At 32.8% G+C, this 13,191-nt stretch overlaps 1 protein-coding gene across 2 annotated transcripts in view; it reads left to right on the forward strand.

Moving 5' to 3' along the window:
- LOC106121190 (mitochondrial cardiolipin hydrolase) overlaps positions 1-13,191 on the forward strand; it is a 104,871-nt gene that overhangs the window by 2,242 nt on the left and 89,438 nt on the right. For both annotated transcript variants that reach the window (XM_013316714.1, XM_013316713.1), the window contains exon 4: positions 486-759. The gene's annotated coding sequence lies outside the window, so the exon portion shown is untranslated. The remainder of the gene's footprint in view (positions 1-485; positions 760-13,191) is intronic.

The raw sequence follows: 13,191 nt of genomic DNA on the forward strand, positions 1-13,191 counted from the left end.
CTTATAGCTAGTGTGATATTTTGTACTTACTTTTGGTTACTTAATTCACATATGTCAAATAGTTAAATGAACTAAAAGGTGTTTAAAATTTAACATAGCGTATTGTGTGGTAAATTTTGAAATTAAATGATTTCAAGATTAAAAACCTATTTCTTTTTTTATTATAAATGGATTAACCTTGACTTTTGGTTTTACAAATGTTGTAATTTTTTTTCTTAATTTTACTATAAAAGAAAATTTTATGAAGTAATTTTTTTTTCATTGAACATATGGTACATATGTATAGTCACAAAGTATTAATTTTATTATTTATATTGAATAAAAGAATATGTTTCTGTATGCAAGTAAATAATCTGACCCATTTCTGGATGTGTAATAAAACTTGTTTTTTTTGTTTCGTAAAGACTAGAATGGTTTGTTAAAACTTGAAAATGTCCTTGCTTGTGTATGATCATCACTAATTAACATTGTCTGCATTGTTTCAGATGGATGCACGAATGATGCAATGCCAAATGTGCAATTGTGAAACATGTGCAAAATATTGTTCAGTGTATATAAAACATTACAAAATTAAGTGTGCAAACTGTAAATATAAAAGGTGATAATTTAATCACGACAATTGATCAAAGGTATTTGTTTAGTTTTCGACATGTTTGAAAAAGTGCGCTTTGGATGCAGTGTTTTTGTGCTTTTTACTTTTGGAGATGCTGCTGAAAGGAATGCTGATGTCATTCTGCCACACGTCGCTAGATGGCGTTGGTATGTATTTTCTATTAAGAGTTACATTTTAGTTCAGCGCCATCTGTTGTTGAATAGCTTCGTTTAAAGTTTATGTGTTACGGCGCTTGGCCGTCAGATGTCGCCTAATTTTTTTTTTTAATTATGAATTGTTTGTTATTTTGAATTACGAGATGGCGTTGACGATGCATTTATTTGGCCTTGAAAATGATTGTACTCAAATTTAAAAAAAACGCTTTACTTCTAAAAATGACTGTAGTAAACAGAAGTGAATCTGTTGGTATTAAAAGAACAATTGTTAAGTATTACTTTATGATGAATAATCAATCTATAAGGAGGTAAAATTTTATATCGTACATTAAAAAAAAACCTACATGCGGACATGGATCGTTTTAGTTATGATACGCATTAGTGATTCAACGTTGAACTGCCTTGAACTTGAGGCGATGTTACGAAAAAATGTAAAATATTTCCTGTGCTTGTTGGACATTTGAATTCGACAACTATGTGATCGATTAGAATATGCGAGTTGTGACATACGACAGTTTACCTACGCATTAACATTTAAAATATCACATGGAATTTTTTTATATAAATATTAGTATAACTCATAGGTATTTTGTAACATTTTGACTCGTTTAAAGATAAGAATGATGTTCCCTTAACATAATCACATAGCTGATATTCAGACTCTCAATAAACTTTTTATTTCTAACCTCTCACGATCTATTTCTCTCTACTTCTACATGCATAAGCTATAAAGGTTATGGCTACATACTTAGAACCATTAATAAGCAATCAATACGAATTTTAACTAAGTATATTTACATTAGACCTAAAATCCTGTAGTCAGTCGATACTAGAATTTTTAAGAAGTGCGTTGATCCGTGTCGCATTGCGGTTTCTTGTCAATACCCAAATACTTTAACTAGATTAGTTATGTAATATTTTATTTATTTATTTATTGAAATCTTAACTGAAATTTAGGCATTTATGCATTATATAATCTAGACCTCTTTCTTTAAACCAGACGTTATATGCGTCAGTAAATCGTCTAATCATAGATTAACGATTTAAAGAATTCATAATTGTTTCACATCTTTTCAGTTATATATCATAGTAATAAAATCGGTATCAAGAAATGTCTAAAGATTATTTTATTTAGGCCATTAAGTACATTAGGTGGGCGTAACAATAGATATATGCTTCATAAGAAGTAATATATCTTGTCGTATTATCAAGATAACCAAGGATTTATTTCACTTGTAAGGTTTTATTGTAGGAACAAAGATCACAAAAGAACTTTGGTCGGTACTAACAAAAGGATACGTATATAATATTTGCGAATTGCGCAATATGAGTAGTATATTCGTTTGTTTTGCTTTTATAACGTTATAAATCTATTTAATATTGTTACTAAGTTAATAAAGTTTTTTGTAGATATTTGTTTGTTATGAAGTGGCACGTCTAGATAAGCATATTTGTCACGTTTATTTAATATGATTATAATACAATTAGAATAATTTATATACTGCCTGCGTCGGTGGCTCAGGGTGGCTGTTTTTCGATTTACATATGTACATTTTTACGGTCTATCCGACGTTCTTACGGTCCATCCGACGTTCTTACGGTGAAGGAAAACATTGTGATGCAACCTGCACATATCTGAGAAGAAATTCAAAGATATGTGTGAAGTCAACCAACCCGCGTTGGGCCAGCGTGGTTGACTATGGCCTAATCACCCTTAACTTAGGGCAGGCTCCGAGCCCCTCGGTGGGGACGTATAGTGAGCTGATGTTGATAAATACTGCCTATTGTTTAATGTCATATTTCGTTTGTATTTTGCAATGTAGCTTCTTTAGTTAGGTAGTGTAGGTTTTAGTGTGTGATGAATTATAATTCCCTGAAAAAACAATACATTTTGGTTATGTTTTATTTGAGTTTCAAAAGAAATTTTTATGCAAACAATTTTCATGTAAAGTACGTATACTTATACTTGCTATGTAAAAGATTAAACAATACAACTCATTTTATATTAAAAGTAGGACAATTGACAAAAGCCATGACAAGTATAAATTATGACTGATTACAACATTTCTGTGTTAATGTTGTGAAATAGTTCCCTTATGTTGAAAGGCTTTTTCACTCTTCGATACTAGATGGCGTTAGTGGTAGAATTTTTACACATGTCTGCTTTGACGAGATATTTTCTTACTTCAGTGGCAGTTAAATAAAGATAAATCGTTAAGTTATATTATTTATAAAGTAATATAAATGTATAATATATTTCCGAGCCTTATACAAATGTTTTTTCTTGTTTTTTTACAACGATTTATCATTTTTCTTGTTGCAAAAACCTATTATTATGTATGGTCTAGTCTGCGATGTTTATTATCAATAATTTACAATAAATAGTTACGCAGCGATCATTAGGTGCACATAATTACGGTGGCGCCTTGTCCACGGCTCGGATTACCAAGGTCGTTTTTAATGAGTGTCTCAATACGAGAATAACGTAAGGTTCTTTTCTTGAGTTCACCTTTATTTTTTCTATAAACTAAGCGTTGGTATAAACTTAACTAGCGGTGGCCTGCGACTCCGTCAGTGCTGAATTAAAAGTAAAACATAATTAGTAGCCCATGTACTCCAGTCTATGTACTATATGTATGCCAAATTTAATCAAGATCCGTTCAACCTTTCTGGAGATATCTTCAAACAAACATCCATCCATCTAAACATTCGCATTTATAATATTAGAAAGAAGTAACATAATAGTAAGATTAAGCTTAACTTTTTTTTGGATTGTTTTCTGGGAAATCCAGCTTTAGATTTTAAAACTGATGAACTGATTTTAATGTTTAAATTAATATCTTTACGACTACGACTTTTGTTTTTATAAAAATATCTAGTTTTGTTTCGCATCTAGAAAATAATTTTACAGCTGTTTTCGCTTCAGTCGAGCACTGTGTCCCTCATTGGTTACTCAAAGTAATATAACAATAGTTACTAGGTAATATAAAATAGGCATTGCAATGCATTAAACAACGGTCAAAGAAGTTCCCCTCATAGCACCGTTTGAAAAGGTCTTTTGCGCAATCATTATCGAATGACTTAAGAAAAAAAAATTGTAAAAACGAAGAGGGGAAACTAGAAACAATATGGTAAAGGCCATGAATATTAAAAGGGAGAAAGAATTCTTAGAAGGTGTCAAACCGTCCATCCATTAACTGCAGTATATCCCAGCTTGTGCACTCTGCATACAAACTGCGCATTAGGAACGATTTGATTTACAAAAAGTTGGTTTTTCCACACTGTCAGGTCTATAACGCTTAGTGCACACTGTTATATTTGCTGTAGTTTAATTTGTAAAGAAATTTTACATGATTGATTTTTTTTATTTATAGATTGTTGTTCGTATGGATGTTTTAACTAAAAATAATACAAAAACGTAATTTTATAACATAATGAGATTGTATAGCTAACTTTTTTAAGTTTTTAATTTTGTTTTTAAAAGAAATTAGAACGCAGTATTTGATGTATTCATATTATAATAACTTATAATAGTGTGATATATCACTTCTTACTCTTATTAATTATAAATGTTTGGATGAACATTTAAAGGTATCTCCAGAATGGCTGTATGAATCTCCCTGAAATTTGACTTTAATATAGAACATTTCTTAGGATGGAGTCGCGGGCGACAAATTGTTAATCAATAAAATATCAAAAGCGCTTGTCTTTAATAATATAAACAAATGTTAAGTGATCTCACTGTATCCAGTTTTAACCCTTTAACGCCAGTGAGTCACGATGTTTAGCATATAATAATGTTCTTTTTATATTTACAAACAAAGCGACGTAAGGGTTAACAGCACCGGACGCGGCGGACGCGTATGGAAATAAAGTTACGAAAGGAAGTAGGGAAATAAAGGAGCAACTTACAATGGAATCGATATTAAAACGATTAGGATCGATTAAAGCCATTGACTCGATTCAGGGTCAATAAAAATTGTCCTAATCGAATGAATCGGCGCCACATTGTTTTGGCATCGAGTGGAGTAATTACATTTAATTACTCATTTGGGCAATTGACAATCTTTAAAAAGGCAACTTTGATTCGCTTTTATAATATACATATACACTAGCTGTCGCCGGCAATTTCATCCGGGCTGAATTCAAAATAATTTTATAAGTAGCCTAAATATCTTCCAGACTATGCTCTATATGAATGCCAAATTTTGGCAAAAACCCTATAGTCGTTCTGGAGATACCTCCCACATATATCCTACCATCTAAACTTTCGCATTTATAATATTATTAAGATTTGTTTCTGGTATTTTCAAACTAACAACCTAGCTTACATTCTTCACGAATCAGAAAGGTTTTTAATCTGTCTTTCGTCTTTAATAGACTATAAGGAGTAATTAAATAGTGGTTTAGTAATAAATGTGACGTATGACCAATGTGTTTGTTAAGTTTAAGAGATATTATTTACTTAATAAGTTTATTGTGAGTTCCAACCATCCGATATAGTAGAATTTAATGTAGCGCCCTTATATTTGTGAGTCTCATATATATTCACTTATTGCTATAATTTACGAGCAATTTGTAAAAGTGGCCGAGTTTATGACGCTCTCAAAGGAAACGTACATAATACACCCCCTCCACCCGAACTCCCTTCAGGCGCTGCATAGCAACAGCGTTACATTGCTCCGGGATCATCATTGCTCAATAGATAAATAATTCAATTTCTTTTCTATAAAAGTACCGTCACCTGCGTTTACTTTGAAAAGAAAAAAAAACAACCCAAGAATATTTGGCGTCTCGTTACTCAATGTCTTGTACTATTATATTTTCGGGACGCTATTGTTGGTTGTTATATCGCCGCGGGTCACCTACTTATGTGTTCTCCAATTAAAGCCTTATTCATAGATGCATAGATATGTTTTTACAACCGCCCGATGTGTAGCTTGTATCGTTTTGTGAGTGCGCACGTCAGACCAGGTGTGTCGATCGGATCCAGCATTGTACCCGACTTTTAGTTCACTTTCTTTGTACAATACATTTAAGATTTGCACAAAAACGTCTCACAAAACGTTGGGGTATAGAAAAAACTAGTGCATGCTAAATGCATTTAGGGTAGGCAGTTCCGACGTATCGGGTGTCTTAAAAGCCCGTGTGCTAATTTAGTTTTTATGTGTAAACTACACCGTCCAAAATGGCGCGAAAATATTGACGGCTGGTTTTTTTTAATGCAGCTTTCGGGGCCGGACATGCCGGTACGTGGTCGCGTGCCGAGTTATTTTTAATTAATGTTTACGACTCTTTATTCTTAACGTTCTAAAGTTTATACTATAGTAACTATGGTAGGGTAAAGACTTGGTATGACTGACTTACCTTGACTTTAGAATAACTTTATCGCTTTGACATCGAAATAGGATCGAAGGTTTTATGATAATTTTATACCTACATTATTGGTGTTTGAGACTTTGTTTACTTTGCATGACTAAATGTTATTTGTGAACGATTAGCTTCGTTTCGCCGACCGAATTTTATCAATGGCCCGTCCTAAAACAACATTCGTTCGGTATATCTTTGACGGATTGTTTACTTTAACAAATTCAAAAGTCGACCTGTACTTTTTTGCTCTGGTTACACTTCCTGCTTATGGATATGTTTCTCAGTAACGATTAAGCACTGTTTAACAGTCAGGGTTGTCGCTTTTTATTTTTTGTACACGATGCTTTAAAATGATGAAATTATTCAATTTATAATAATAAAACATAATCTAAAATATTTTTCCCTATACAAGTTTGTATTTAATATGTCAGATAAATACTGTTTTCTTGACAGTAAGTCATTTAATTGTACTTAGGTTCCAGGTCTATTTCTTTCTAAGCAATATTATTTAATTAAATTCTGTAACCAGAGACACCGTCCCCGCGGAATTAAAAAAAAACTTAATTAGTAGCCTATGTGTTCTATGTTCTACATCTATGCCATATTTCAGCAAGATCTGTTTAGCTATTCTATAGATATGTCGTAACAAATATTTATGCATTCATTATTTATAATATTAGTAAGAATTATTTTATTTCCATTAATTAAGTGAATGTGACACCCCTAAGTGATTGTTTATATGTTTTGTTTGCCTCTCACCACCCACGATGCAAAACACGAAGTTTCCACAACAATTTGTCTTAAATATATCGCACTTCCGAACACCGTTAAATCTAATATCATTATTATGTCAATTATAAATGGATATAAATTAATTTTAATATTATATGTATATTATATTTTTTCTGTTTATTTCATATCTTTTGTAAATGTAATTTGCTATGTTGGTGTGGTTAATACCCTATATTTTATTTTATTTATTTTATAAAATGAAAACTGTACATCATTATGGAGAGCGTCGGTGGCTCAGGGGTTTAAGCACTTGATTTGTAATCTGCAGGCCCTGGGTTCGAATCCCGCCATGTACCATTGTGTTTTTCGATTTCCGATTTACATATGTACATTTATCTGACGTTCTTACGGTGAAGGAAAACATCGTGATGCAACCTGCACATATCTGAGAAGAAATTCAAAGATATGTGTGAAGTCAACCAACCCGCACTTGGCCAGCGTGGTTGATTATGGCCTAATCACCCTTAACTTACGGTAGGCTCCGAGCCCCTGGGTGGGGACTTGTAGTGAGCTGATGATGATGACATAATTATGGAATGGTGACACGAATCTTGTTGTAAATAATCTGTAATGTATAGAGACATGCAGTTTCATCTTTAACCATGTAAATGAGGCGATAGCAACGTACCACACGATGCTGCAAAACGTCTCGCGACGCGGCACCACTCGTGTGTGATCACCCTAATCTTAGATATGGAATATTATTGCATAGTGTAATAATATAGTATTAATAAAACACTTGACCGGTACAGATGGATGCCGGTTGCTGCATAAATATCAAGTTTCTTACAAATCGATATGTTTTTGTGTAACGTTTATATATCGGTTTGCGGTTATCGAGGTTGCGGTTCTATCGCATGCGAGGGATATATACAATATCTTGTTTAGACTTCGCAATTCAAGCTGTGGAAATATTCTCATAGTAAGGTAATGTTTAGATGCAGAAGTTGACATTCTTTTAATAAAGAGATTTATTTTTGATTTTTTATTCTCTTTTTAAAATTAAATCTTTTAGATATTAGTACTTTTATACATTATTAGTAAGAATCCTTCGGCGCGAATAGCCCGCTTTTATAACAAAGTCAAGTGTCAGATTGATTAGTGAGGGGACATAGACGTCGACATTTTAGTAAGGCTAGTTTTGCGCCAGTACACCGGCACAGTGTCGGATTTTCTTCCTAACAGTACATATACACATAAACACAAGTGCACATAAATTGGAATACACATAGACTAGCACATACACACAACAATACACTGCACATAATATTAGAATTACCATAAAATTTTAACATCGTATTCATTTTGTAAATTTTATGTAATGATTTATGTATATTCCTAAATGTTATTATGTGGTCCGTAAGACTGGTTCTTTAGTTTGTACATTCCCTTGGCCATACACAATAAATCGATTTTATTTATTTTTTTAAAAGAAGAGGACAGTCTTACGTTCTTCCGTTAAGACAGCCATCTTCAAGTCGCATTTTGTTTGCTAAAACGCTTGATTTAAATGTCTATGATTTTGTGGGTCATTAAATTAGATAATTATGTCATAAAACGTATAATTGTGACACATATTTGTAGATATATACTTTGTAGTAGATACATATATATTTATAAGTTCAACGGACTCAGTATATTCAAGGAATGAGTACCAACGCATTACCAACACGGATCAGTGCGTCTTAATACTTTAAACATCTTAAACTATCTCAATCTATACAATTTACTGGATAATGATAGCAAATACTACCTGTAACGGATACACGTAAATAAGAATAAAAACTTTGACCGTAAACTTGTTTTTGTTAACATTGCCCAGTCGTGTTACTGTCGGCATCTTTGATGTGTCTTCGTTGAATTGAATCAGGAATACTTGGCGGTTAACGTCTCGCGTGCGCTGCACTTTTATATCAATTGTAAAAAAATAAATGGTAACTAAGGAAGTTAAAATTAATGGAACATATCTGAAGTATGGAGATATTTTGCGATTACTCGACTGTGATGTGAGGAAATGTTTGCGACTGTTTCTTTTAATGGTATAACTGAGTCGTAATCAACAATAAAAATAATAGTTTCTTCTGTTAGTATAATAGTTAAATTCAATCGATATATTTTGTTTAAGATGTCCGTTTCTTTAGACTAATAAAAATTGGACAGTATAATTTGAAATTTTTATAAGTTTGGAAAGAAATATCTGCAACATAATTATCGTTTCAAACGACATTATTATTTTATAATGCTCTACGAAAATTAATGCTCTAGAAATGTCAGATTCCTTTAATGATTTTTTTTAATATGAGTACGATTCAAACGAGAGGTTAATAAGGTACCAAGGTACTACAGAAGTGACCAATAACAGTTCATCTATGGAAGATCTTCAGTGATGATGATCAATTTATTGTTTTCATTATTCCTTTGCCTTTTTTTTCTTATAAAAAAATGTATAGCCATTTGCCACCTTAACATTGGTATGTGTAAAAATGCGTGACACGTACTCCTCCTCGGCGCAGGCCAGCCCGGGGACAATTTAACAAGAATTCTTTAATATCGTTACCCCCCGCGACCCCACGCCCCACGCCCCGCAACCGTCAGCCTGCAAATGGAATTTTCTGGAATCGACGCCCCCGCTTATGTAAGTGGCAAAGTTTAAATTGTTCGCCTTGATATATCCTATTTAGAAGTTTTATTTTAACATCGGCTTTTTAAAGATTTCTTTTCTGGTAATGTCTTGTAAGTAAAGCGGTTGATATCCGGTAGCAGCTGTGTTATGTTTCAGCTTGCATGAATAATTAGTGAGACTTATTATGAAGTTCTTATTTAGATGGAGATTATGTTGCTTTCTTTCCCTTCGTCGGTTATTTTAAATCGTTAGAGTTATATCTTTTTTCCACGTAAAAGGTTACTCTTTAGTAAGTTTAATTAGTTACGACGGCTGATTTAGTTTTTTTTTTACCATTTCACTAACGACCTTGGACATGTCCCATGATAAAAATAAATTTGAGTACAACTATCAAAATATCTTGAACATATGAATAAAATTAAAAAAATAAATAAGCTCGGAGCACGAAAGTCCTCGTGACTGTGAATTGTATTTTTGCGTCAAATAAATTGGCTGGAGCCTATTAGGTCGACACCTTGCGACATTATCAGTCCCACACCTAGCCTCTTCCAGCATAAATATTTATATGTTGGAGTATTAAATATTAATGATGGTCGTTAGCGAGCACGCGGCCGCGTCTAGACGGGAAGCTAGTTGTAAACTTTTTTATACGGACCGCGAGTGCAATCCGGCACTGACCCCCTTATGCTCGCTTAGGCTGTCTGCAGACGTACGACTTGTATTGTTCAAACTTTCACTTTGTTAGATATAATGTGTTAAGTTTTTGTCAATATTTTAAATTTAACGATATTACTTTATACGAATTTTCATTATTCAATGTAAAAGTATTTTCTTTTTGATGGTTACTTTTGTGAAGATTCAGACTGTTTGTTAAGTTTTTTTTTGTATCTTGGTATCATTATTTCATACAATAAAGCGTTGTCTGTTTGTTTGTCTTTACTTGCCCGGCTGACAAGAGACATGTACTTGGGTAAAGTTAGGGATTATTGAATTTTCTAAATAAAATTAAAAGTTGGTTTCAATTTTGTCTTTTTATTAGTTTTTTTTTTTGTAAATTTTGTCTACACTAGTGTGACTAAGAAGCAGAGTGTTGCGCCTATTCAATGCACGGGGCCAAATGTTAAAGGTCTATTAAATTTTAATTACTATGGTGTATCACAATCGATTACTCCATCTCAAATCGTTTTACAATGTGCCCTCGCTGTCAAGGTAGACCCGTGGCCAAAGACTTTGTAACGTTTGACTTTTTGGTGTTAATATAGTAATAAATTTATACATATTAATAAAATTTGAATGTATATATGTACACATGTATGTACATGATGTGTTGCTGATAACGAATAACCAATTTTGAAAATGTTTTTCTCTAAAAAAAAGTAAGTCAACTTTAGTGTCGTCAGCCTGTAGGCAGCCTTAGGGCAGAAGGGTGAGAACCGGTTTGTATACAAGTATTAGTTTTTGCGGAATAAGTGTCGCTAAACGGCCTCGACCAGCCTCGTCCCAGATTCCAAATGTGACGGACAGATTGTCAAAGTATATTTTTTGTCATCTCTGTTTAGATGAGGGAAGAGTTAGGCGAATACATCATTCCGTCACTCGTCATGTTTTTTATTTATAAAATTTTGTCATGCAAACTTTCCTTACAAAGCTTAGTTTGGTCAAGAAAGTTTTGATGTTTATGGAAGCGACTAGTACTTTATAAATAGGATTAAATACAGTTCTGACTGTATTTTTTACCATAATTTACCAAAGCATTAATACACGTACAGGAATATCCTGTCGTCCGTTATTCATGAAAAAAAAGACAAAAATGTCCATTAGAAAAAATGATAGATTATTTTAAAACTTACGATATAACAAGACTGGCTAACGACAAAGTTTTTTTTTTAATAAAGGAGTAGATAGATAAGACTAAACAAAAGTTGCAGGTGCATTGCCTGCATTTAAATATGTTATCTTTTTTAATCTTTTCTCTTTTGTTTTGAAGATTATTCCAGGTTTAAATATCCATAAAAGAAACACGTGCCTATAATGGACAGTGTAGGTGATCAAAGGGCGAACGTTTATTACTGACCATTACAAATAGAATAAAGTCGGTTCCGTACAGATTTAAATATAAAAAAAATGTTAATTAACACTGGATCAGTTAAACTCCACGCTTCGTAAAATGCTTTTCTTCTGACGGCACCGCTTTTTGTCAATTTTAATGTATCGTGATATGATCCTTATTACTTTTTAATAAAGATCATAATTGCGTGGCATTTAGATTACAGTGCTTTTCAAAGTTTATATATAAATTTTGTTTTGTCATGGTTTGGTTATTGAACAAATTGAATGACGATAGATTAGCTGAGATGAAATAGATTGAAAAAAAAATGTAATCCCAATGGCTGACCACCAAGTTCAGAAGATTTGTGTAAAGTTGAACTAGACAGTTTATATTTCAAGGGCTTGAACATATAGAACATATAGCGACTTAGTCTGCATGGAGTTAAAAAACTACACAAGAACCACATAGACGACAGGCGTTATGTGGAATTAATTCTGCGTTTCGTCTGATGCAGACCTAATTTCAGTCCATTTTCCTTTCCCACCCTCTTATAATGAATGGTTAGAAAAGGGAAGTGGATTTGATAAAGGAGTGCAAATTAAGAAATATACTCTTTCTGTGTCTTCTTCTCCGTCGATTAAAGGTAGGAATCGCATTTACAATTGCGATTGTCGATGGATAGCGGCCGATTCGCTATTTCGGCGAATATACGTGGCCGCTTATAATAAAAAAAAAACTATGTTTTATTCGTTGCGGTGTTGATTTATTATATTGCGAAAAACAAAACCAATTCTCATTCACGGGAATCATTCAGTTTATTGGAATAAAATGTAGTTATTTATATATCCCTGTAACAAACATATATGCATTCTTATTAACAATAACGATTATAATCTCTTACTTTTATTTAAAAATAAAAGGATTAATACTACCGGTATTTGTTTGAGGAATGTTTGAGAATGACTGATCTAAACACGAATAGCACATCGCGTGAGACGAAACGTTAATTTTAATGTTATGTCTGGATTAATTACTATTTTTCGTTTGGCGTATAACTTTATGAGAAAAAAGAAAACCATAACTTCATAAGCTAGTTTATGATAGTTTTTGAAAGACAACGACCGCTATTTTTTGTTCTCCGATATTGTAGTATATAATACGAAAAATAATCAAGTATTTTTATAGCAATTTTGGTATATTCTGTAGTCAAATGCAATGATCCTTGCTTTTACATTATGGTTATAGTCACCACAGGCAATAACGCCTACGTGCCTTTATACTGCGGGATCGTGGGATTTATTTGAAATGCAGAATTTATGCAATAGCAAACAAAAACTGGAGCTTTAATATGGATTTATTCTTCAAAGTATGACATTTAAACCTAAATTTAAATTATAAATATGATAATAAACCTTGCGCGGTATAATTTTATACTTTTCTCGCATCGACTTCGTATTGAGATGCATTTTTTTTAATCATTCATTCAGTTCGCGCGTAACCCGAACCGACGCGCGCAGGCGAGTTCTCACGCGTTCTCATTTCAAATTTAGGCGCGAAAGGATGCTTATAAGAGCGTCGCGTCGTCGCC

Source organism: Papilio xuthus, unplaced genomic scaffold, assembly GCF_000836235.2.
Source record: "Papilio xuthus unplaced genomic scaffold, Pxut_1.1 DF826945.1, whole genome shotgun sequence".
NCBI lineage: Eukaryota > Metazoa > Arthropoda > Insecta > Lepidoptera > Papilionidae > Papilio > Papilio xuthus.